The sequence below is a fragment of the Siniperca chuatsi genome, linkage group LG12 (genome assembly GCF_020085105.1).
Source record: "Siniperca chuatsi isolate FFG_IHB_CAS linkage group LG12, ASM2008510v1, whole genome shotgun sequence".
In the NCBI taxonomy this organism is placed as follows: domain Eukaryota; kingdom Metazoa; phylum Chordata; class Actinopteri; order Centrarchiformes; family Sinipercidae; genus Siniperca; species Siniperca chuatsi.
The window spans coordinates 11689364-11714691 of NC_058053.1; the positions used below are offsets into that span (position 1 = coordinate 11689364).

At 39.5% G+C, this 25328-nt stretch overlaps 1 protein-coding gene across 2 annotated transcripts in view; it reads right to left on the reverse strand.

Annotated features, from left to right (window-relative positions):
* The window catches only part of LOC122885592 (receptor tyrosine-protein kinase erbB-4-like), a 329729-nt gene that overhangs the window by 261671 nt on the left and 42730 nt on the right, over window positions 1-25328 (reverse strand). The gene's annotated exons all lie outside the window — the stretch shown is intronic.

Consider the following 25328-nt stretch of genomic DNA (forward strand, 5'->3'; position numbering starts at 1 on the left):
AAAGACTTCACCAAAAGCCATCATGCCTGAGTGATGCAGCCTACTGCAACACCAGTCAGCTAAGATGGATGTTACGTCCTCTGCGAGCATGCTGAAAGAGAATGGCTTTTTTTTTTCCTCTGCACATTTTTATTCCATGGTCTTATTATCTATCAGAAGAGGGCTGAGTTGTAACAAAGTTGACAGCCACTGGGTCGAACCATGAAAAGAAGAGCTATGTAGACATAATGACAACCATATTTTTTTTTTTCTCCCATCTCTGTCCAACAGGAAAAACTGCTGAAGGGCATGAATTGTGTTAAGAATTCCCTTTCAACATCTCAGCCATACTGGGCCACACAGAATCACAGAATCTTGCTCACAATTACAGAAGACATAGTCAGAAACCTAGAAAAATATACAAGAATACAGTACAGTGAAATTGGCGGTAAAGCCGATAAAGCACTGTACAATGGCTAACAAACACTGATAATATTTATGTTCCTTTCTTCAACCAGATTAATTTGATGTTTACATTTTGAGAGATATTAGGTTAGAGAAGGTTGTCCATTTGTGTTCAGAGATTACCTGGGTTTACACTTTCTCCATACCATTCCATGTCCTCCACATGACCATGTCTGTGATTATTTTAGTAACCTGCTATCAAAAGGTAATGTTGCAGCTGCGACACAATGTCGTTAACCTCACATCTGGCTGTCTAATCAAATCAAGGCTGGTATCAATTCAGTTTCATATCACATGCTTCAATTGTGAATTGAAACTGCAATTGGTATGTGAAAGACAATGCCCTCATTACAAATAACTGGATGAATGGAATGTAAAACCAAAATCCTAAATTGAGCAATGATGCTGATTGTGAATTCTGAAGGAAATGGCCCAGGACTCTTGAACCATGATAACGTATCGAAAAATTCCTCACTCCAAAAAGACACAAGGACTTGATCAAGGATAACATCTTTGTAACTCATTCGGCTAAGAGGCCTCCCTCTCCACCTTACCTCACTCTCCACAGCCAACTATCTGTAATTAAACTGACCACCAAAGCAGAAAAGCCTAAACTTAAAAAAAAAAAAAAGCCAGAACCTCATTTATGGAGACCATTGTGGTCCCAAAGTTAACAAAATGTGTACCCAGTTGCAGGTTTCAGCCCACTGGCTTACAGGCGTCTGTGTGGCAATACCATATGGTGCTTTCTAATGAGGAGGTTCTGGGTGCTGGTATCAGTATTCCACTCTCACTTCCTCTCCCCACAGGAAGACCCCCCCCGCGCTCATAAGGAATTCACTGCACATTGTTGGCCCACTTTGTAAAAGAAAGTCTCCTTGAATCATTGAAGCTGTGAGTTTCTGTTTCAGTCAATCCTCTGTGCACTGTGGGAAGCTTATTAGCCAAGCTGAGGCATTACAAAAGAATTTAAGTAAAAGAACAGCGATTGTCCAAAGCCCTCTACTTGGTTTAGTTTTTTTCTTAACCCCTAACTTAAGTCAGGTGCATATCCAGGTTAGAAGAGATTGTAAATTCTCCAACATTCTTATTTATGATTATTTTAAACACAATTCATAGCCTGCCTAATGCATTTACACACACAGAATGATGCTGCTGAGGTTTGAAAAGATTAATTTAAGTTATTTTACTTAATATTAATACCATAATAAGCCACATTTTATGCAGGTCTTATATGCTCCTATCTGGTAATGGGCAAACAAAAAAAAATCAATTCTGTATTCCAAATTAAAATTCAGACGCCTATTTTACATGTGCAACGTGTATGCTGGGGTACTTCTATTATGGATGGGGTCACTCTTTGTACAGTGGGAACTGAAAGGTTAAACACACACAGACACACGTATATATACAGTTAGTCAATTTTACTGTACCTCTTGACCAAGTCAAAGGGTATTTTGTGTCGGTATAACTGCATCAGTGTGCAGCTAATTTAAATGACACCTACTACCTATGTAACTAACCCAAAGGAACAATTAAATTTAAGAAAAGTAAACAAATATCAGAAGTGTTTGAAACCCTAAAAATGCTTTAGTCATTATATTGATAAATATATTTTGAAATTGTTTCAAATTTAGGTTCAAACACTTATTCAAATCTCTCCAAAGTATTGGATGTTTTTTTTTTCAAAACAATTAAAAAAGATCAGTTTTGGTATTTCAAAAGAGATGTACTTAATATTATGAATGAGCTGAATAACTGACAGCTGTCATCTCATGTTTAAATGAGAGGACTCTGCTAAAATCAGACCAAAATACAGCAGTTCCTCCGGTCTCATGGCTGCTCTTATTAACAAGGTGACCCTAAAACAGTTTGTCTCACCTTTTGAAAAGGGCAGGTGAGAAACATTTCTATTCCCCCCCCATAAATAACCTAGGTGAATAAATTACCCTGTTCATTTGACGATTAACCACATAATTACGTGGTGTGTTGCAGAGCCGAGAGCTCGGTGGCAGGCCGGCTCTCTTCGTGGCTTGCCAATGGACTGCTAACCCAGCCATGACATTGGGCGCTCCTCATCCGTCTTAATGAGGCCGGCATCACCACTGGACTTAACAATGAGGCTCACTCACACACATGCAGAGACCTGAGTGACACTCTCTGTTGACATGTATTGATATACATCCAGAAACACACTTAAAACACACAAATTGTTTGCTGGTTTCTGGAGTTGTGATTACTTAATGTAAATTCAAATGCACACAAATATACAATAGGATGAAGAGAATGTTACTTTCTCTGCTGTTAGTCAGTGTTTCCCACAGGAAGGGCTTATGTAAATTTCAGCCATATTAAGCAGCCTGTAAAGGAATGTTACGTTATTAAAACTTCTGTGAATATGCTAAGCTGGCCCTGATACAGTACACTTTGGGAGACTTTAATTACATCAGTAATTTTTGATTGAAAGTCTAGTTTTGTACCAACATTCTTGACCTGTCAACAATGCAGCCACCGCTTCAGTTCCACACTCAGTGCAGCCCCATTTATTTAAATCTTGTCAAGAAACATCCATGCTACCACTCTGTTTCAATGAACAAGCGTGGGTGTTCACGAAAATGTGCTCTGTTCTGTGGAATGGGTTCTGGCTAACATTAAACTGTCTTTATGTCATAATTGAAAAGAGTCAAACTGTAATTGTGCAGCCATTAATATACTTTGGCAAACCGCCCTTATAGCTTGTGTTATCAAACTCAAGACATTAACTCAACTGTAAAAGATTAAAGAAATGGCTTAATTATTGTCCTCAAGTTCAAACGGTAATCCAATAATATGAAGTCTAACCTCTACTTGTTAAAGGTTATTGCTTGTAGATTAATATATTGAAAACCTGAAGTCAAAATAGCTGATGTAGCAGGATTCATTGTTTACTCCTGGAGCTATTTCAGGTGAGCAGTTATGTTTGTTTTCTACTGCACATTGACTCTTGCTGTAGAAGTCTCACAACACCCACTACTTTAACTTTATGAGGAAAAGGAAAAGTTCTGAGAATTATTGTTGTATGATTATTAATGTAAAATTAGTCATGATTTGAAATCAAATCAGCTTTGAAATGTTAAAAATGCTTGCCAACAAAAGATACAATGGACGTCTTAAAGGATAGGATCACAATTTTTGAAGTCTGTGTTAAAACAATAGTCAGGTGCCCATATGTACATTGACAACATGTTTTGCTTGCTGTAATCATTCATCCTCTCCATACTTTCCATTAAGAGATCCCTTCATAATGCTTTCAATGTAAGTGATGGGGGACAAAATCTACAGTCCTTGTTCTGTGCAAAGCTGTCCAAGCTAGACAAATCAAGTGGGTATCTTCCAAATTATTATTATTATTATTAGTCTTTTTAGTATGAAATTTTTGATACTATCCCTCCACTGCAGCTCAACAAGGAAACACTGTCAGGGGAAACACAAACAATTTTATACTAAAGACTGTAAAATATCCACTTGATTTGATTGACTCAGAAAACTGAAGCCTCACATTAGCTACAGATAAACTTTGGAATACACTTTTGCACAGAAAGAGGACTGTAGACTTTCTCCCCCAACACTCACAATGAAAGTGCATTAGGAATGGATCTTTTAATGGCCAGTATGAACAGGAGGAGTGATTACAGCAAGCAAAACCTGTTTTGGTGATCATATGGGCACCTAACTATTACTCTAAGACAGACTTGAAAAATAGTGGACAGATTTGATGCAGTACTATACTTACTTCCATTCCATTGTATTTCTTTAACCTTAAGACTTTGGCTGCACTTGTCAACTTCCACAAACTAAGGCCTTTAAATGAATGAGGAAAAAGCAGGAAAGCACTGAAAATGTGGAAGTGTGCTCAGCAAATATTTTGTTTATTATACAAACCCAAACTACTGTGTCTGTTAGAAAAAACAAACAAAAATACAAATGAATAGATAAGTCTCTCAAAATGATACTTGGCCTCTTCACAGTGAACAGCATCTAGCACATGCTGAGATACATGTTTACACCCGCACGCACGCACGCACTCACGCGCAGGCACGCACGCACGCACACACACGCACACACACACACACACACAAGGCTTGTGGTCGTGTATGTTACATGTCCTTGGAGCAAATTGCTTTCAACTGCAGCAGGTTGACATTGTTCAGCACCAAATGTGAACAAATTAAATGAGGCAATTAAAGAGTGAATAAGCCAGCGTTGATAATTGCGACCTGATATGCCAGCAGCAATCATAATGAAGCTGCCATTCTGCTCGGCTGGCTTAGTAATGCTCCACAAGCAACCACAAGATAGCGCATGTGTGTGTGTACGTATGTATGTGAGTGTATAGTAACACGCACCACTTTGCTAAAACTCTGAATCCATTCTCTTCAAACACTTATCCTAACCTTCAGGGTGGAGTTTCAATATGTGCCTGCCAGGATCAGTGTCATGTGGTGTATGTGTGTTTGTATGTGTGTTAGAAATGGAGAAAGTATGTAAGAGAGAGTGAGACTGACAATATGAACTGAACTGAAAATCTGAATTAAAGAAGAGGATGAGGTCATCTGAATAAGAGATACACACACACACACACACACACACACACACACACATACACATACACACAAAGGCAGAAAAAAATGAGAGAAGGCGAGAGGCAGTCTGGCAGAAAATTGAGACGGTCGGCCATTTTCGACTCTCCCTCATCCCTCTGGGTTTATGGCCCATGAAGCCTCTTGTCATTGGGACTCGCCAGAGAGCCAAGTTAACAGGGCCTGTCCTCGCCCCACCAGCACAAGAGATATTACTCTTTATCATTAACCCACCTTAGAGACATGAGAGTACCCAGCTGAGGTACAAAATAATTCCTGAACAAACCATGGTTAAGACAACAAAAACAACAACAGAAAAAGAACTAACCTTCACTAACCTGCCCAGCCTGTTTGTTATATCTGCTTATGTAAAACAAATACACGTTATGCAGAGCATGCAGTGACCAAACAAATGTGTGGAGGAGTGTTACTGTTAATATAACACTCAGTGCTTTACACAAGCTATGCTTAAAGGTTTCTAATTTATAACAAGCAAAAGAAATGCAATTTGGTGGTTCTCATTGAAATTTGTAGTTCTTTGAACTACCTGTGCATTGAATAACTACAGTAATGTGGTACATAAGCTAGTTAGAGTAACACAACAGACTTGGGAGATTATTTCAGGGGAATCTTTATCCATTCTACAATAGATGGCCATTTCAAGTAACTGCTGCAGCATTTAAAGCATCAAAGTATTTGCAAATCCATCTTGAAAGGAAAATACAATTACATAGAAAAGAGAACTGCCTTCGATCTCTTTTTTACTTATTTGTCTTAGAACGAAATCAATAAAGTTCTTAAGCACACTGCTGTTGGATTGCACTTGAAATGACAAGAACAGAAAAGACACACAAAAAAAACAAGGTCAAGGCGGGGATTGCTGCTGTGTTCAGGCCCTGGCAGAAAAAGAAACTTTCAAAATGAAAGCGTAACAAACTTTGAACAGATCTGGCAGAATTAATATTCACTGTGCAATCTGATTAACTTTGTGTTGAGACACTTGCAGTGGCTTTTAAACAGCACAAAAGCAAGCCACAGAAATATAGACCTTGCAAACTTTCATTTAAAAAACCTCTTAGAGATATGTGGGATAAAATGTTGTTTCAACTGTGTTTCTGTTATGATTCAAGATCATTGTTGTGGTGTGATGAATCTCCACAAGAACTTTTTGATTTACTCTCTCACTTCAGCTATAATGTTTGCATGTACAGACTGCAGGACAGTAAACCACATTCAGTATGGCATTATCAAACCTGCCTCACAGATTGCCACTTCTCAGTTTGCCAAGGTACAGCAAAATTCTTTCCTTTGTTGCTTTTGTAGGATTGAAGTTGTTTGAAATTTCAGATTGTCTTCAACACTTCTTAAATCTAGCAGTCAAACAAACTCTACACTCTAAAAACTCAGTCACATCATGCCCGGTGCTACTTCCATCATCCTTGCCGCACCGTAGCAGTAAACAACCTGGCCTTGAAACTCCCTGTTTTCAAGCCTACCACTTTCACACACTCTCAATCTCTTTTCCTGTCACGGGAGATTCAGGCAGTCGGTGCTGGCCAACCGCCATGCAGTCCCACTCTGTTTATCTGTTTGTAATCGCTGCCTTTCCTCTGCGGGGGGACAAATGGAATCCAATCAGTCTAGCTAAGGAATGACAGGGTCACAGGTCTGACTCACTGGCCGGCAATCTATTTGTCAATGGTGTCAAATGGAGGGGTGGTCGAACGTGTTGCTGGGCCAACAGATCACTCTGGTATATCACTGACGGTAGACAAGAGAGAGTGTGAGGGAGAGACAGATAAAAGTGAGAGAAAAAGGAAATATACAGTTGGGCATGGGGTTATCAAGATAAGCTAAACTTGTTTGCAAAAGGTGTGTGCATGAACACATCACTGCTTTTGAAGGCACACACACTAACACATAGACACACACACTGTCTTTTCATGTTTTGACCCAGTGAAAGAGGGGGGGGGGACTGGGTAAAAGGAGTGGGTAAAATCCCATTGGAGGCCCATCTCAATGTGACCTCTATTAACAACACCCGGGGTATCTGAGTGTGAAATGAGCAGTGTGTGCACGAGTGTGTGTGTGTAGACAGGGCAGCTGAAGAGGGACTTGAATAGATCGGGCTATAGCAGAAATGTAGATATATACAGGCTCTGTATATGTCCCCCTCTCTCTCCATTCAAATTTAAAATGCTTAACAAATAAAAACATGATCAAGAAGATTAGTAGCCTCTGTCTCATACCTGCAGTTCTGTAGTGTGTGCAATGTCTTCATGCTTACAGCTCACTTCCACCCTGTAAGGGACAGTCCACCTCTTTCCAACAGAGAATATGGAAGTGCATAAAATCACTCAGTGTAAAATGCTATGTATAAGTTCCAGAGATGCTGCAATTGTTTGGTGTTGGTCTTGGTCTTGGTGGCCTAGGGCAGGAAGACAATACAATTATGTTTAAGTATGACTGTATATGTAGCACATCTAATTCTGTACAAATTCCATAAGGTCAATTGTCTTATTAGTTTAAGAGTTATCCTAAAATTAAAACTTTTGACCTTTCACTCTGTGGCACATCTGCAAACATGTGTTATGTGGTTTTGAGGAGTACGTGGACAACTGTGACTGTAACAATTGTGACTTTCACAAAATAAAACCATACTATATGTCTCCATTTGCCTCATCTCCCTGTGTCTCTACCCATATGTATACACTGTATGTTGGTACATGTGCCTACAGTGTTTGACAGTGACAAGGTAGCAGAGGCTGAGAGGTTTATCTGTGTAGCGCCAGTAATCCTTTAAGCATTGACAGCATTACAGGCAGTTAGCTTCAATAATTAGCTCACTATAGGCAGTCAATACGCTCCCCTGAGATTTAGGAGGCCATAAGCAAATGCCTTGTAACTGCTCACCCTGCTGACAGACCTCAAACAGGCATATAAATCATCCAGAGAGCTGGATGTAAAAATGATATGACCATGCACACACTGGCTCACACAGACGTAAGAGGCGCATACATGCATGTAAACAGTCACATCCACAATCATAATCAAGACTATTGTTAGAGTCTCAATAAAACACACAGTATGTTGAAAGAGGGAATAGTACTAGTATTCTGGTAGTTTTCATGGAAATGATACCTCAAGCTGCAGAATACAACTGTGTCACATTGATGGCCTTGATTATTTAGACAATGACTTAGATAGCAGCATCACCTGTCCAATCCAATGCAACGCAATACAGTCACCCTGCAATAAATCCTAACTTTGTGAAGATTATAATGTTTAGATTTCGCTGACGATGTACCATAAAAGTTTTGATTAAACTACAAACAAATGAAACAAATTAAAGAAAAATTCTGAAATAATGAGTGGAGAAACATACAAATTCTGATGCTTCCATACAGATCGCATGCTACAATTAAGCAATTATAACCCCCTCATACTCTGACATGTATAGAAAATGCTGAGCCGGACCAGCTGACCTTAATTTTTGATCAAGATGGCAAGAGGGAACGATCTAAGAGTCATTGACTTGACTGATCAACTGGCCGGTGTTCCAATTGAAACAATGACTAAAGTGACATCTGCATTCAGTTCTATACAAATGCTACAGGCCTGAAAGCTTGACCATTACAGTGCGGGTCCAGTAGCTCTGTTTTTCAGTTGCGGGCGTTTTCCTGACATGGTTGGTTCTACATGTCCCCTTAGAGGGAAGCAAATCAATACATAATCATTCAGAGTGATCACCTTTAACCTTACATTTTAACCTTACATGATCGGAGGGGCCTCTTCCAGGATGACAACATCTGCATTCACAGAGCATGAGGGTTCTGAATGGTTTGATGAAAATGATGTGAATCTGCTATGGCCTTCACAGTCAACTCATCTCAACCCAACTGAACACTGATGAGGAAATATCTTTTGGAAGAATGGACTGAGAGGAATGGAGAAAGACTTGTGGGCTTGTGGTGGCTCAAGGCCTTACTAAGAAACTTTATGTTGTTTTTACCTCTAATCTGTCACCCATCTCTATATTGTAATATATCGGACTGCATTACATTGAGAAGTGTTTCCGTGTAGATGGGGTAATTATTACTAATTATTTTAAGATGATCTCAAGCCAGTTTACATACCTATCACCACAATCTTATTTATGGTAAATGGACTGTACTTATATAGCGCCTTTCTAGTCTACTCAAAGCGCTTCAACTACATATCTCATTCACCCCATTCACACACCGATGGAAGAACTGCTCATCAAAGTAACTAAGCATTCACACACATTCACACACCGAAGGCACAGCCCTCGGGCGCAATTTGGGGTTCAGTGTCTTGCCCAAGGACACTTCAACATGTGGGCTAGGAGAAGCCGGGATCGAACCGCCGACCTTCCGATTGGTGGACGACCCGCTCTACCACTAAGTCTAAGAAGTGTATCAGTAATGGACACTCTCCTCCAGGCCTATTTGGTGATTTAGGCTGATAAGTGGAGTGACGTTTTACAGGCCCGTGTCTTTCCAAAAATGCTTTAATGCCTACCTCATCTAGGGCTTTCAAGGTATTATGTAAGTAGTATTTATACTTCAAAAAGTACTGGAGCTATATTAGGCCCAGCAACTTCCTTTTAAGATTAATAAATTCATCTCTCAATCTCTGTCAGGGTGTCTAAACCAACTGCCAAGGGCGAGCATACATAACACAAATTACACTAATGAATTCACCCATGACACTCTGCTGGTTGAGAGAAATAGCAATGTTGCAAGCTATGCCTCAATAAATGGCTCTCACTCTCTGAAAGCAAATTTCACTGGGCACTGGATCGTAAACAATTATTCCAGTCTTACGGGATGCATGGCATAGAAAAGCAGCCATCTGAGTTGATATGGAGGTTGTTTAGGAATAAAAGGTGGTGTCATATTACAGCGATAAGGGAAGAAGAACAAGATAACCCTGACTAACTGAGCAGTGTCGAGCAACGTCAGGTGTTATCACCTTCTTTCAGAGAGGCAGGGAGGGGGAGGCAGGCAGGGAGCTAGAGAAAGGGAGAGAACGAAGGAGGTGGATAAAAAGAGAGGGAAGGAGAAAGAAACTGTATTACAAGAGAGAGAAAAGGGAGTAAGATGAAAAGGGGGGATGGGAGAGACAGAAGGAGAAAAAGACAAAAAAAGAGAAAGTGGGATCGGAAAGAGGATGAGGATGGAGAGTTTTAAACAAGAATGACAAATAGGTAAATGAAGGGAGGAGGAATTCAAACGAACAGGAGGGAGGAATGAAGAGAAAAGTGATAGAGAAGAGAATGGAAGAGGGTGACAAAGGGATGAAGAAGAAGAAAGCATTGAGAGAGAAAAGGGAGGGAGACAGATGAAATAAAGAATAGAGTAATAGAAACAGATGGTAAAAGAGAGATCAGAGAACAAGTCAAATTAAAAGAGAGCGGAAAGCAGCAAGTGAGGAGAATATAGTGGGAGAAAGGGAGAGAGGAGGGACAGAGTGATAAAGGAGGAGTGAAGGAAGTTGAAAGAATTCAGTAACAATGCTATGAATGAGACAGAAAAGGTGACCTAAAATCATTTAATACAAAGGCAGACAAAGGATTATGGTATTCATGGCAGAGGAGGATCCTCTGTAGCTGGGGAAACACTTAACATCACTGTACAATTACAAAGACTGAGGAAATGTTAAGCAATTGCAGCTCCGTACTATCAAGCCTGAGGTGGCTTGCTAAAGACACACACCATGTCATTACATTTTACAGTCAGAGATAGTGGAGGAATCTTGATGCCATGTCTGCCTGGTTAGTCATACAAGCATAGTTATCATTTATTTTGTGTTTCTTACCATCTTAAAGTTCTGTGCTGATTATAACCACTAGAGAACCAACTGAGCATTAAAAAAAACGAGAAGACATGAGGCCTTGAAATTCATTGTATCAGTCTGGGAAGAGTACACACCAGAGGTCATATCTCCCATTAGAAGCTTTGAATATCTTGCAATCCCACTATATTGCTGCTTTGATCAAATTAGTGTGATGCTCTGTGTCTAAAAATAAATGCATCCCAGTGGAAAGAATATAGCCACACAAATACTTTGATCAAGACATACAACTACAAATGAATATCAATATACCAATAAATCAAGTCAAAGTGGAAATGAAATGCTTTAATCTCCAAAGCCATAGAAGACTATTCAGAAACCTTATAATTTGTGTTAAATGTGATTAAAAAAATGTCTGGTCATTTCAAAGTCTATTTTCAAATATAGAGATACAGTATGCACACATCAGAATCAAAATCAGGTCACTTGTGCTAATTCATTCATTATTCAAGGGGCTCTATGAATTAGCATTGAGGTTTGCATCTTCATTAGTGATCCAGGAGGCTTCAATAGGCCCACGAAGTCTCTACAGTTGGGGTTTCCTGAAAATAAATTGGCAAGAAACATCAAGAGGAAAAGAGAGCCTCTTCCAAATTCACAGACATCAGAAACAGTGTCTCTCCAAACAGCTGATATGGCAAAATGTGACAGGCCCAAAGAGATGACATGAATAGCAAAAAGGCCTTCACAAGGCAAAAAACAAAGACCTGACAAAAGGTATTTTGGAAATCTCTCAGGAGTTGTTTTCTCAGTGTGCCCCCCCCCAAAGTATAAATAAAAGATGCCTTTGAGGAGTGAGATTGAGAAGTTGCCAAAGTAAAGTGAGAGATTTGTTGTCTTTATCTTGCTTTGAGGTTTCTGGAGAAGCCACATCCAGCCACACATAGATTGTTTTTTAGGGCCCAAGGCACTTGATCTGAAGATGTGGTTTTAATACAAGCCCAGCTCTGTCAGCCTATCTATCAACATTGCTTCTTCAACGCCATCGATTACTAGTTCGACTGTGACAAACATGTGGGACCATGTCCATAATCATTTTTTACAGCTCTGATAACATCTGCAAGATTTTTTTCCCCCAAAGGCTAGTGGCAAACGAAAATGTCAACTTTTACTTTCAGCTCACTATTGATACACTGAATGTAATGTACATTAAGTGACAGTATTGTTCTGCAAACACCATAGTATTGGTGAATTTTTGAAAAATATCTGGTGTGTTAAATTTCTCTTAACATCTTTTAAGGCCAAAGATCTGAAAAACTGGGGTAAACCTGGTAGTATAATGCAATATAATCTACAAAAATATTTCAACAAACATGCAATAAAAACGGCCTGTGTGAAGCTTATAATGTTCACTTTTTGTTGACACTGTGTCAGTTAGGTGTTGATTCAACTAATGTGGATTGACTTAAAATACAAGGTGTTTTTCTTACTTAATCCACCTGATGGGGATATTATATCCTCTATTGTGATACTACTTGGTGACTGTTTTTTTCATTCAATAAGTCTACTTATTTTCTATGGGAAGAAAGTAACAGTTGTCATACTGACTAATCAATGCAGCATCTGTCATGTCTTCAGAAGAAATTGACTAGCCTGGTTTCTTCAATATGACCACACCATGGCAAACTGATGATATCATTAATTTTCTTCAAAACATATTTGATTCCTCGAGCAAAGACATCGATTCTTTTGGCGTCCATGCCATCGGCAGCCTTCATCTGTCCGCTGAGTGGGAGATGCTCTTGATTTGTCCAAATTGGAACATACTGAGTCATATTCATAAAATGTTGATAAATCTGGGATTGTACAATATATGCACATAGTAAAAATGTTAATACCAAAACAACAACATTTTCAGTTAAAACTTCAGAAGAATCTATTTAAATTTATATCCACATGTAGGTATTGATGAAGCCCAATTCACTCATAAATGGGAGCATGCTCACAAGACCATACTTACAATGGAGGAAAAGTTTTGGCAGGTGATTTTTCTTTTGTCAGATCATTATTTTTTAAGTGTTTGCTGTTGTAATACTCATTTTGGCCACAAGAGGCTGAAGTGTAACACTACCCCATGTTCTAAGTAGGACTAACAGCATTCATGTTTTCTTCCAGGTGAGTTTTAATTTCTCCATGCACTCTTAACATAAGGTACATATATTATGTATTAGCAAGTAATGTAACATTACTGTCATGTCTTTCTTTTGGCTAGAAATGTATTTTAATCTGTGTTTCACCTGGAAGAAAACATGGATGCTTTTAGTCTGATTTAGAACTTGGGGTAGTGATGCACTCCTCTTCAAGTTTTTATGTTACCTCAGTTGTTGAATATCCAGACTGGTCAATAAAAGTGACAGCACTGTTTACAGACCTTTCACAACTGCTCAGGTGTACATTTTCTGTGGCTGTTCAGGTCAGAGCTAGTAGAAATTATATCCAAACCCCATGCACACTCAAAGCAGCATTTTTCCTGCTAGCAAAGTTAGCATATTAGCATATTTTTGTCAAATTCAGCAAATATCTCCTCACGGTCTGCTAGCTGTCCGTTCTGTGTGTGCGCTGAAAAAAAATCTGGTGTTTTTACACAGCCCTGGCTCTGTAAATGCTAAACAAACAAAGTGGCTCGGAGCGGGCCACACAACACTATTCTAGCCATGGTTTGTGTGTCAGGTAATGTTAAATGACTTAGCTTACTTTCTAGTTGGCCAAGACATGCTGTTGTTGAGATGTTAGCTATAGTAAGCAGGAGAGTTGTGAGTATCGCTGGCTGGAGCTGGTTTGCTGGCTGGGAAACTGTCTCGTCCTCTCTGGCTGTTAGCTTCACAGCAGCAACTGTAGGGACTGTTTTTTGTTTTTTTTTCCTTTATAACCACGCTTAGGTACACCCATGGTATCCACTTGAATGTTGTTGCAGGACTATTTTGACAGGAGTGTCACTGTGCTTCAAATCACTGTGCTCCACCTTCCGAGGTGTGTGATTAGTTTACAGCTTTCAATCTTTACTTTCTCACCTTTGCCAAGCCAAACTCTTTTTTGTTTTGTTGACATATTCTCTGTGTACACAACTGACCTCAGGAGACTATACAAAGGCTAGCTGTACTACACATTTATGCACTAATACATTCACACCTAGTAACTATTCAACACAAACACACTCTTCTACTTATGGCCTGAGGGAGCTGTCCGATACAACCATATTTACCCTGGTGGCCACTTTGCTCCACTAGAGCAGTCAGGGGTTTGTTGCCTTACTCAATGACACAAGAAGTTGCTGAGGGAAACAACTTTAGCATTTTTTCCCCAATAGAGATTAGATATTCTATATTGTCAAACTAAATAAACACAAGGATCTTCTAAAACTACATTAAAAGTTTTATTTTACCATGGTTATGGCGAGCTTCGCTTGGCCCTGCTCTGTTGAGTTTTTGGCTCTGAATGTTTACAGTATGTAAGAACTCTGCATCATTGCCAAGCACATGGGTTTGTTTTGGCAAGGTCAACCTACCGCACACTGAGCAGAACAGGTGCAAGTGAATTCCCCAGCTGTACATACCAGACAGCCAGCGAGCAGGCGACAAGAAGGCCGTACTCTTGGGGGAATGGATGGGCTGCAGGGCTTGGGGTGAGGTGGAATGGGATTTGTCACCAGTCCACCAACTGTGGCCCCTCAGTCCCCACATGACTCTATCATTACAAAGGATTACACCAAACTCTCACGCTGAGGTTTGCTAAACAACCCCAAGATATGGCTGCAGATGTAATGACCTTGACTCCCTAGGCTGTTGTTTTGGCACACATTCACACAGATACAGTAGCCTACACATGCACAAATACAAGGAACCATGAGGTCTGATGATCACACACATATGCAAACAAGATGCATGAACATACACACATATTGTTTCACAATTCACTATAGTAAAAGTGTCTGCATATATTGTATACATGTGTGCACACTTCATGTTTGGCTGTGTATCTATATGTGTTTATTATATCTAAGCATGTGTGTGATTGTGTATGAATGTCTGTTTCGGCGATGAAGTGTGATACTTCATTTTAACATCCAGGCTGCTAGTGTGTGGCTGTGTGACAAACTTGGGTTTCAGGAGGTCACATCTGTTATACAAAGATTTTATCAATACCATATTTACCATATTTTACCATTTACCATATTTACTCAATACTGTACTTAAAAATCAAAAATTCAAATTTGCAGTAGCATTACTTAATTAAGCATTATCGGACAACTATCATTACAACTTTCATTGTATAGTGGAGAATTACAGGCAAAAGATTAGCTTTAACAATTAGCTTATAAAATCTGGTGAATCATTTAAAAAAAAATTCTTCACCCATAAACACAGTGCAAAGATGTTAGCATCACTGGCAACACAGTTGCAGCCATCCTTCCCAATTCATCACAGTAGATTTTACTGCATGTGTTTACTTTTATGAAATTCAAATGCAGGACTTCATTGGATTCCATTGTGGTATTGGCAGTACAGGAATGAATTGTCCATTATCACTGAGCTGCCACTAATTTGAGAAGACACAGTAGTCAGCCACAATGGGTATAACATGGGAACCGGTGGAGAGAGTGCTGGGGGTTTAGATTTTACTTTTAACAAAGCCCACAATTGCCACTTTTCCTCCTCTCCAATAAGAAGAAAACGGACACAGTTACACATTAGCAGGTCTCCCTAATGAGTGTCAATAATCTTGAATCATTATAAAGAGTAACTCCAGCAGAAAGGTTAGCTATCCATTGTGTCTGGGGAAAGGTGTGGTATTTAGAAGTGAACCCCTAAAGCTGCATCAATCACAAAGCAGCAGCACTTTAGTCATGACTCCAAGGAGAACAGCAAAGGTTAAAGACACAAGCTTGTCTGTGGCTGTCAGTGCGTGTTCAGTGACAACTGTAACTATCGTGTCCTTTGTACATTAGAATATTTTTTCTGTCTGTGAACGGCTGCTTAAATCCCCATGAGACAGATAGAAAATCCAATCAGTCTCCATTTGTCTAACTCTCTTATTATTGTTATTGTAGATCATGTCAGCAAGCATCTGCTCTGAAAGCACAAGTGCAAATAAAAATGAGCAGACAACACTCCCTAGAGCTTCTGCAGCAGACTAGATCTTCTTTATGGTTCAACAACTGCCATAAACCATAATCTCGTATGTAAGGGACTCCCAGGGTTTGCTGCTTATACAAGGAAACAGGCACAAAGACAATCTGATATAGGCATTGCAGTGGAAGAAAAGTTAATGGAAGTAAATATATAAAAGCAAATTGTGAATTTACAACTTTTCAATCCTATTAAATTTGTTCCAGTTTAGATTTTAAATTTTGAACTGCATTCGCTGTATTCTCTCATAGGTTTTCCTTTAATAGCTTCATAGTCTCATAGAATGAAACCATAGAAATTGCTGCTTTTATGGATGGACATCACCGTTTAGATGATGCAAGATTTAAAGGTGTAGTTGAGCACAGGAATTGTTGAACAAACACAATAGCACAGATATAGCCGGGGATTGATTTATCTGTGAGAGCATTCCCATAGAGATGTGAGCGGCAGAAACAAAGTGCTGTGTTAATTCACTTAACCTCTATTGTTCTGTGCTGTCACGCAGAGACGGTTATTGATTCCCTTGCAGCTGAGTATCAAGGTCTCCTGTATGCACGCACACACACACACACACACACACACACACACACAATCACAAAAGCACATACGTACAAGCATGCATACGATCACACATCAATGAGCCCCAGCAGAGAGTAGATGTGAGAGATGAATAAAGAGAGCGAAGCATTAGATCAGATCAGATAAGACCTGCAGTGGCTTGAAGTCACTGGAGTTTCACAGAGCAAATCAATAACCAGAAAGAGTTAGACAGAGGAACATATTTGCGTTAAGCGGGGATCCAGTCCCTGTGGGATGTACAGTCTTACTCGCTAAGCATAATTACAGCATAGGGCTTGCCTTGCCTACTCGTAGTTTTGGATTCAGCATTAAGTGGATGTTGTGGAGGATTTTTAGGAATGTATCCTGATCACAAAACAAGCTCTCCTCTCCTAGGACTTTCAAACATTTTCTTGCACTTTTAAGGAAAATGTGCAACATGTTTTAAAATTAGAACTAATTTTAAAACATCCACCATCCAGTCTTTTAGAGGTTTTTTGTACTTTTGTTGGTAAAACTGAAACATTTTTGCACAGCTGTGAGTACGAGATGACTGAATGTCCACAATCAAAAGAAGCAAGGTCATTCTGCCTCTTTTTCACTTAATATGCAGTAGGTTTTGTTGGAAAAAAACAGCAACACTTTACAGTAAGTGTTGTCATTGTCATAAATCCATACAAGGAAAAGGCATTCATTTATGATGTAATGCAATGTTCGACAAAATAAGAAATATCTCATAAATGCCTGAATGAAAGTGAAATACATTATTTAATGCAAGGACTGAATTATTTCCATCATCATGATTACTGAGGTATCAAAGACGTTCCTGTCTTTCATATATAGTCTGCATTTTTGGACAGACTGGAAACTGACCTATCACAGCACAACACTTATTTTGTTATTCTGTTCACTTTCAGCACTGCTGTAATCATCATTAACGACTTAATGACTTTTCATGTTTTCATCCTTTCAACTAAGGTGATGAATAGTTTTTATATTTACTATATAAAATACTTTAATACTTGAGACATTACATTAATTAAATATTCATGGTGTAGTTGCCAAAAAGGTACATCCGTTTCATTAGGGAAAATTAAATTATACCACACACTAATGTTGTCAAAAGTATCGATACTTGAATACTTTCTTGATACCACATGTTTAAAACTATACGATCTCTGAATTATACATTTGATAATATCAAAATTACTGAATCAATCTACATCTACAATCAGATTTTCATACAGAGGCTGCACAGATAAAACAACAGGGAAGAAAATCAACTGGTCCTCAATATGTGTTCAGTGACTTTTTCTGTACCAGCACTGTGTGCAGGTCGTTAATTAAAAAAAGACATTTCAGATAAGAAATTATCCTATTATGTGTGCCTAGGACATTTTTTTTATTTTTGCCGTGGTATCGAAAAAGGTATCGAGTCCTGTTTTTTTATACTAGTATTGTATCGAAGTTTAAAACTGGTTTCGTGACAACCTTACCACAAACAATGCATTGTAGTTGGGGATGGTATTGGATCTTTTCTTTAATAAATTAACTATAATGACGAGTGTGTTTTTGTGTTTTAATTAGATCTGAGTTAAAATACGTTATAAGTTTTACTTTGTGCATATTCTGTTTTATGATGTTGAGAAAAGAAACATGATACAGCCAACTTGTTAACTGTACAAAAACATGATATATAGTGCTTATTCTTTACAATGTGCAGTCTGCACAGCTCCCTAAGTTCCCTCCAGGGTGTACAGAAAGAGTGGCTGCAAAAAAAAAGCTGTGCGAACGCTCCCGCAGCAGAATGCACTGTCTAGACAGCACATCCACAGAGGAAAAATAATTCCTATGTCCACACAAATCATGACAAAGACAATGGAGCAGAAGCAATATCGGCTTTGATAACTGTGAAGGTTGAGGAGAAAACACAGGTGAAAAATAAAAACAAAAAGTCACAGAGGGGTACTGTGGGTGTGTGTGTGTGGTGTGTGGCTCTATGTGCTTGTGTGCAGGTGTGACGGGAGGAGGCTATTGTGTGTGTGTGTGTGTGTGTGTGTGTGTGTGTGTGTGAGTGCATGTACTATATGTGTATGTGTCAAAGGGCTTATCACACAGTATTGTGCTATTAATATCATTGCCTTAACACACACAGGCACACACACTCACATGCTAGTGTGTACACAAAACTCCCTCTCCAACTGAAAGCCCCGAAACAACTCACAACACAGAGCCCTTGATGGCATTCGGCTCTCCATGCTTGTCTCTGGGGATCTGGGTCACAGGCAGTGTTGGTGTTGCGGCCAGAGCCTGGCGGGCCTTGGAAAACACCAGTCTGTTACCAGTTTCCCAAACCCACCCCAAAACCCCCACCACCCTACCCCTTACTCAGCCATCTGCAGCATCATCTGCTCCAGTATTCCAACACACTGAATGAATGACTACTCGGCACTCCTCGAGATGTTGTGGCGCAATATTCCCATGTATGCGCAAAGGTAAGACAATGAGTTTTGTTGTAATAAAACCTCTTAACTGTTACATTCAGTGTTTTGTAGCACCATATAATTACATTTGCTACAGTGTCTTCCTTGAGTTAGTGAAGCAGTACAGAACAGAAGCTCTCTGATTGTTGCTGGTTGGATCAGGACTGTTTGTATGATTTTGGTTGCTTCCATAGTAACATGACGATCTCGACTAAAGTAAAAAAATTTAAGCCAATTTATACGGGGTTTTTTTTGTTTGTTTTTTTACTTTTACTGTCCATTTAAATTAATGCTACCTGATGTTCAAAATGCACTCCTTGATTTTGTTATAGTTACCATTAGCAACCCCAAATTTCCTCCCAGATATTTTGAAACTCAAATGCAAAATGTGTTGATTATTCAGAACACCAACACATCAAATGTTGAAGGGCAATACCAAAGAAGTGATGCATGATTTAGTTGTTCAATATGCTGTAGCAGGCCAAGACATGTGCAATTAGAGAATCTTGCACTTTCTAAACTGCCAAACTTTAGTCAGTTTAGACTGATTTCATAAACAAGGCGCTCGTGATGTGAATGCATGGGATGGGCTGAGAAAATTCTTTGAGCACTGGGCTTAATGAAGCCCTTTCAAAACAGACTGCCTAAAATCAAATTTGAAAGTGTTTTAGCTAAAGACAAGGCTGTTTTATTGGTTCAGGAAAAGTTGTCGTTTGGGAGTTATAAGGCTCCCCTCTTCCAATACTACAATATAAAACAAGGGCGTCAGTGGACAATACCTACTATGGGACAGCAAAATCAATGTGATGTTGAAGGTAATGGAAGTTGAGAATTACAGTATGAGTGCTGCTCCCATGGTGAGGTCCCATGATCCCCTGTGTTGATTAACTGAAGTCTTTCTATCAAAGCCATCGATATGAGGGAATCAGAGGCAGACTGCCAGCCAAGGGTAGAGGGGGGCAAACAAGCATATGAACTGAAAAAAATCATCCATCTTGTTGAATATTGATTTGTCTGAAGATTCTGCAATTAAGGATAGATCATTTTACTCGGTACAAACTGACTAGTTTTAAGAATTTCCTTCATACTGGCATATTCTGAACACAAGCCTTGTTTTTCTCTATTTCAAGTTTGACATTTGAATGTTTAAAGTTCAACTGATAGAAATGCCTTACCAAAACTGATAGAGATGAACACTTATTTCATGAAAACTAACTTATCACAGCCATTGTTTGTACTGTGTTATTGTGTTTACAGCAGAATGGTTTGAGAAAGTGTGTGTAAAACCCCATCACCTTTACAGTAATTACACAGAAACATACAGACTAATAAAGGCACTCTGACTCACACACATGCACTCTAATTCACCCTACAACTCTCCTTCTGTTCTTTCCTCTGCTTATCTCAGTAAGCATGAGACACCAGAGAATCTCATTCATCGGGTTTACTCGCTAGCTAAACAGATGGGGTTTGAGCAAACTCCTGCGGTTTCCCCCGAGACAGATTACAAACCACATCCACTGAGTGTTCAGAGAGAGGGAGAGAGGAAAAAAGCTTTGAATTTGATGGAGGAAGATTGTATCTGGATTCATATCAGCATCACAAAGTGATTCTGGTGAATCTTGTCTTCCCTATAGGATTCCCACACACATTCACACATGCACATTTATAAAAACAACCGCACACACATTTGAATTCCTATACTGGTGAGGACCTTCAAAGACAATTAACCATTAAAACCTTATTGTAGCATAACTTAAAGCCTTACCACTAACTTACACCTACAAGGTCCACTAGATAGTTCTTGCACTGGACTGTGCAAACTTGTGTGTGTAACCACTAACCTCCACAATTTTGGAATTGCAGTTTGCACACGGACCTGGTCTAAGCCTCTCAGCCCCCTGTCTTCGTATTTTTAAGGCAGAGAAGAACGAGAAGGAAAGTGGAGGAAAACAAAAACAAAAGTGGTGCACAGTGGCAACATGCAACTATTGTGAAAGTTTTATCAAAGAGACATCAAATGCAGCTTTTCCCTGCTTTTGTCAACTTCACGAGTGGTCTTCCACTGTGCTTGCTTTAGATTTCTCCACAATGCCCACTGAAGTGTCGGAAAGCAATGGTAACTCTTGTGGGGATGAGAATGCAACTTGTCTGAGTATGTACACAGTGATTGTTGCAGACAGTCCGCACACAGCCGCAGTGGAGACGGTGTGCTGTTTGGCACGGGGACCATGCTGAGCCCGTTATGCTAATTCTAATATTACACTGATCAAAGTACAAACTAAGCCCTTTGAGTAGAGAGAGGCCCTGCCAAAATGTCATGCTGGACTCCCACATCCTGACAATGAAGAGTGTGCCACATCTTCCTCTCCTTGTGAAGATAATTTCCTCTCAACTATATACAATAAATACAAGAACACAACACATGCAGACTTATGAACTGTGAGTGGTGACAGATTGTATATTCTGTGACAGAGCTAATCTGGGAATAAGCAACCTGGAAACCACTGAGGCTCAAAGATGGTCTAAATTTAGACCAAGACTTGACCAAGACTCACTGATGGGAATCACAAAGTGGTGACTAGCGAGGGAAGTACAACCACTCTACCTGAAAACAGATTTTCAAGCTTTCCACATCATTTTACACGTATTGTAACTGATGCACAAAGCATGTTTGCCCTGTACAGTTTACCAAGCAAACAATAAAGTGAGAATGATGCACTATTGATTCCCTCTTGCTGCTGGTAAAGCAAAAGACCCTGGAACAGCATCAAGTAATGACAGTGTGACTCGCAGATGGATATGATGATAGAGCATTTATACAAGTGGATGTGCCTGAGAGATGCCATCAGCTCTCAGTTGGCAACACAGCAGAGCAGCTTGACACTGTAACAGACACCGAGATCCATATCGGCTTTAGCCTCTTTAGTTGGAGTGTTTTGGCATGAAATGCACTCTTCTGTTTCCCGAGGGAGCTGGACACAAAGGCAGTCAGAGGGAGAGTGCCAGACTCTGTCCAAAATGATACACCTACTGCACTCTCTGCTCAGCTGGGATCTGTTAAAATCATTATAACATCTTCCCAGCTTTTGCACTGAGCAATGATCTCACTGGGCTGCCTCCATGCCCTCTGAAGAGCAGATAGAGCAGAGGTCCATATTGGCAGGAATTATTGTTTGACGGGGGGACAGTGTGCTTGGATCAAGGTGTGGGATGATTTTTGGATCTGATGTGGTTTAAAGTCATACAGGGTGTCTTGCTCATTAGACATGATATCCTCAAAATACATTTTCAGAAATTCCAAGTGAGCTGCTGATGGTATAGACGATTTTTATATCGACAAATCTTTAATCGCTCTTACAACAATACCCACCAGACTCAAATTAACATGGCAACAAGGTCAGTACAACTCTTTGTTTAATGTCTGTGACCTCCAAGAGATCATTTCCAGTGTAATGTTATCAAATCAACCATAATGCCTCGGTTTCCCTGACAATGAAATTATTAGAAATATTTAAATGAGTGATGAGTGAAATGTGAGTGTTTCTTTTTCTCTACAAGTACCATCATATATTTACTACGTCTTTATTGCAACATTAATCTGTATGGCCACTCACACTTCAGCAGTCTGCAAGACCTCGTGGATCTGAGGCCAGATTGTGATGATAAATGGTGTGAATCTAATAGACATGCTGCCAGGACAAGCCAAGTAAGACATCAATTAGGGTCTTCTTTGCCCTGGCAACATGTTCGCATTGGCATAATTTTACCAGCTGTGTTGCCTCTTCCTTTAAATATCTAAATCCAATGAGAACCAAAAACAGTTGGTCTGAATCTTAGCCTGCTTGTGTGTGTTGCCCTAGAGACATTGTAAGAAATACAATTGTACCATCAACATTTTAATATATCAAAGCAGCCGTTACGTGCTCATACAGTACATTTTTTATCCACTGTTCACTGAACCATTACTTTTACAACCACACCCATGCATGTGCTGTACATGTACCATGAGGGCATGCTGCAGGATCCCCTATCAGCTCACAGCTGCGAATAAGAAATAAGCTTATTTAGTTGAGTAACCAGCACTAGCTAGGTACTAGAACTGTAAATGAGACACTGACAAGAGGAGTTATATCTGAGACCAATTTAATCACCTTGGTGAGGCAGTTATAAAACCACCTGGTGAAGAGCTCTGACTATAGTTCTAAGGACAAAGCGCTTCTAACTCCGCCAAATGAGGTCCCGTCTGCTAGATGAGAGGATAAAACAGACTATGCTATGGAAGGGAAACGGGAGAGCATATTTGTTACTCTTCTTAGATTCCGGCCTTTGTGCAAAGTGAGGATGCTGTAGAAAAGAGGATGAGCTTATTTTGCTCTGCTTCCTGAGATGTGAAATGCTGAGGGGTTTCAGTCCTTTTGATTTACATCAGAGAACATCTAAAGGCAAATCTCTGTGCCACTGTATTTTTTAAATATTCCACGGTCCACAATGATGAATATTTAAATTTTATGAAGGCAATCTTCAGAGAAATAGAATGAAAGACCATGGAAAATGTAGTACTAGGATATTTATTGAATACTGTCACCACACCAGTCAACACACTCCACTTGTCGGTTTGTGTATCAGGGAATCTAGGAGCCTTTTCCACAATCAGATAAAAAGAAGGTAAAGATCCTTTTTTCTGTGTTGGAACTAATACACCTGCAGGTGATGGCCACTACTGATCCCATTTGGAACATGATGCAAGAATTATGAATTATGAGACCAAAAAGACTGATGGAAATAATTTCTTTGATATTTTTAAGGGATTGAAATGACTCTTGATCACATGCTGCCAAAAGAAGGGGGCTATGAAACGTCTCATAATTACTATGAGTATGGTCAATGCCAGTAAACACTGAAAATGTGAGATGAGTGTTTATAGACTGCACATAAACTAGCCAGCTGACACGATTTGGTAATATCATTTAAGCACTAAACCATAGTCAGCACATCTATTGACTACAAGCACCAGTATGTATTAATATAACCCAACAATAAAATATATTTAATTATTGAGGGAATAAAAAAAAACAACCTTAGCATTACTTAGGAGTACCAGTCTTGTCTGCAGCAGTATTCATCCAAAGCATTAAGTCAATGTAGGAAAACCTCTGCAAGGCTATCCATCTAGCTAGGCCATGTCTCTGTCTGCACTTATTGGCTCTCTCATCCCCCTCTTAAATCTCTATGCACAGCGCAGCTCAATTCACAAATAAAAGCCTCATCATGTTTAATTACATATTTCCCAGTATTGACTTGAATTTCTATAGTGCTGGTTCGCAGTTCATTAAAAGTCAGCCGCGTCTGAAACTGGTCAATATTATTAAACAAACGGCCTCTGTAAAAAGGGGTTACTACTTGCAATCTGAGAGACTTCTTAAACTTTTTTTTCAAGGCTGATGCATTTTTGTATGCATGTAGGATGCAGGTTAATTTCAAGGTGCAACTCCAGTACCACATCCCCCCATTCTTGTCCTACTAATATCCAGTATCATCTCTGTTAAGAGGTATCAAAATTAACAAGTTGAAATGACTGCAAATTGGCTGCAGAGGAGAATGGAGGATTTGTGCATGAGAAGTGTGAGAATTGTGATGAACGAATAAATCAGGCCTTGGTGTCTTATTGGACCCAATAAGCAGGAAGTGAGGATAACTTATATGCATCCTGAGAGCCACTCCTCACACTGAATCACAACTCATAAATAACACAGAGTCCCTTGATGGTGCAGCTATTGCTGTTTGCATTGTAACTAAAACTGTAGCTGTTAAGTTGTTAACCACAGCATTAGGGCTGAAATAAATAAGGCTAATTTGGTTGCTGGTAGGCATTAAAAGGAAGTGCCAGGATGTTTTTTGCAAACATACACGCATGCACACACTTCATTTTTAGAAAATCTCTTGCTACTTGTGGCCTGTGCAAGGTTTCCGACAGACACGTTTACTTTAACACCTCATTCACTATTTTATTCATTCAACTCACATCCACCAGCACATTTGACTGTGGTAGTGCTTTAGGATGTCAGTGGTGTAAGCCCTGATTAAGGGGTCTACACATCCAGCACTGGAAAGGCCAAGTCATTGTCAATTTTACTGCTGTGTTTAATTTAAAATATGTCCCATCATGACTTTCCTTGGACTCACTTTTTGTACAAACCAATTACATTACATCAAAATGA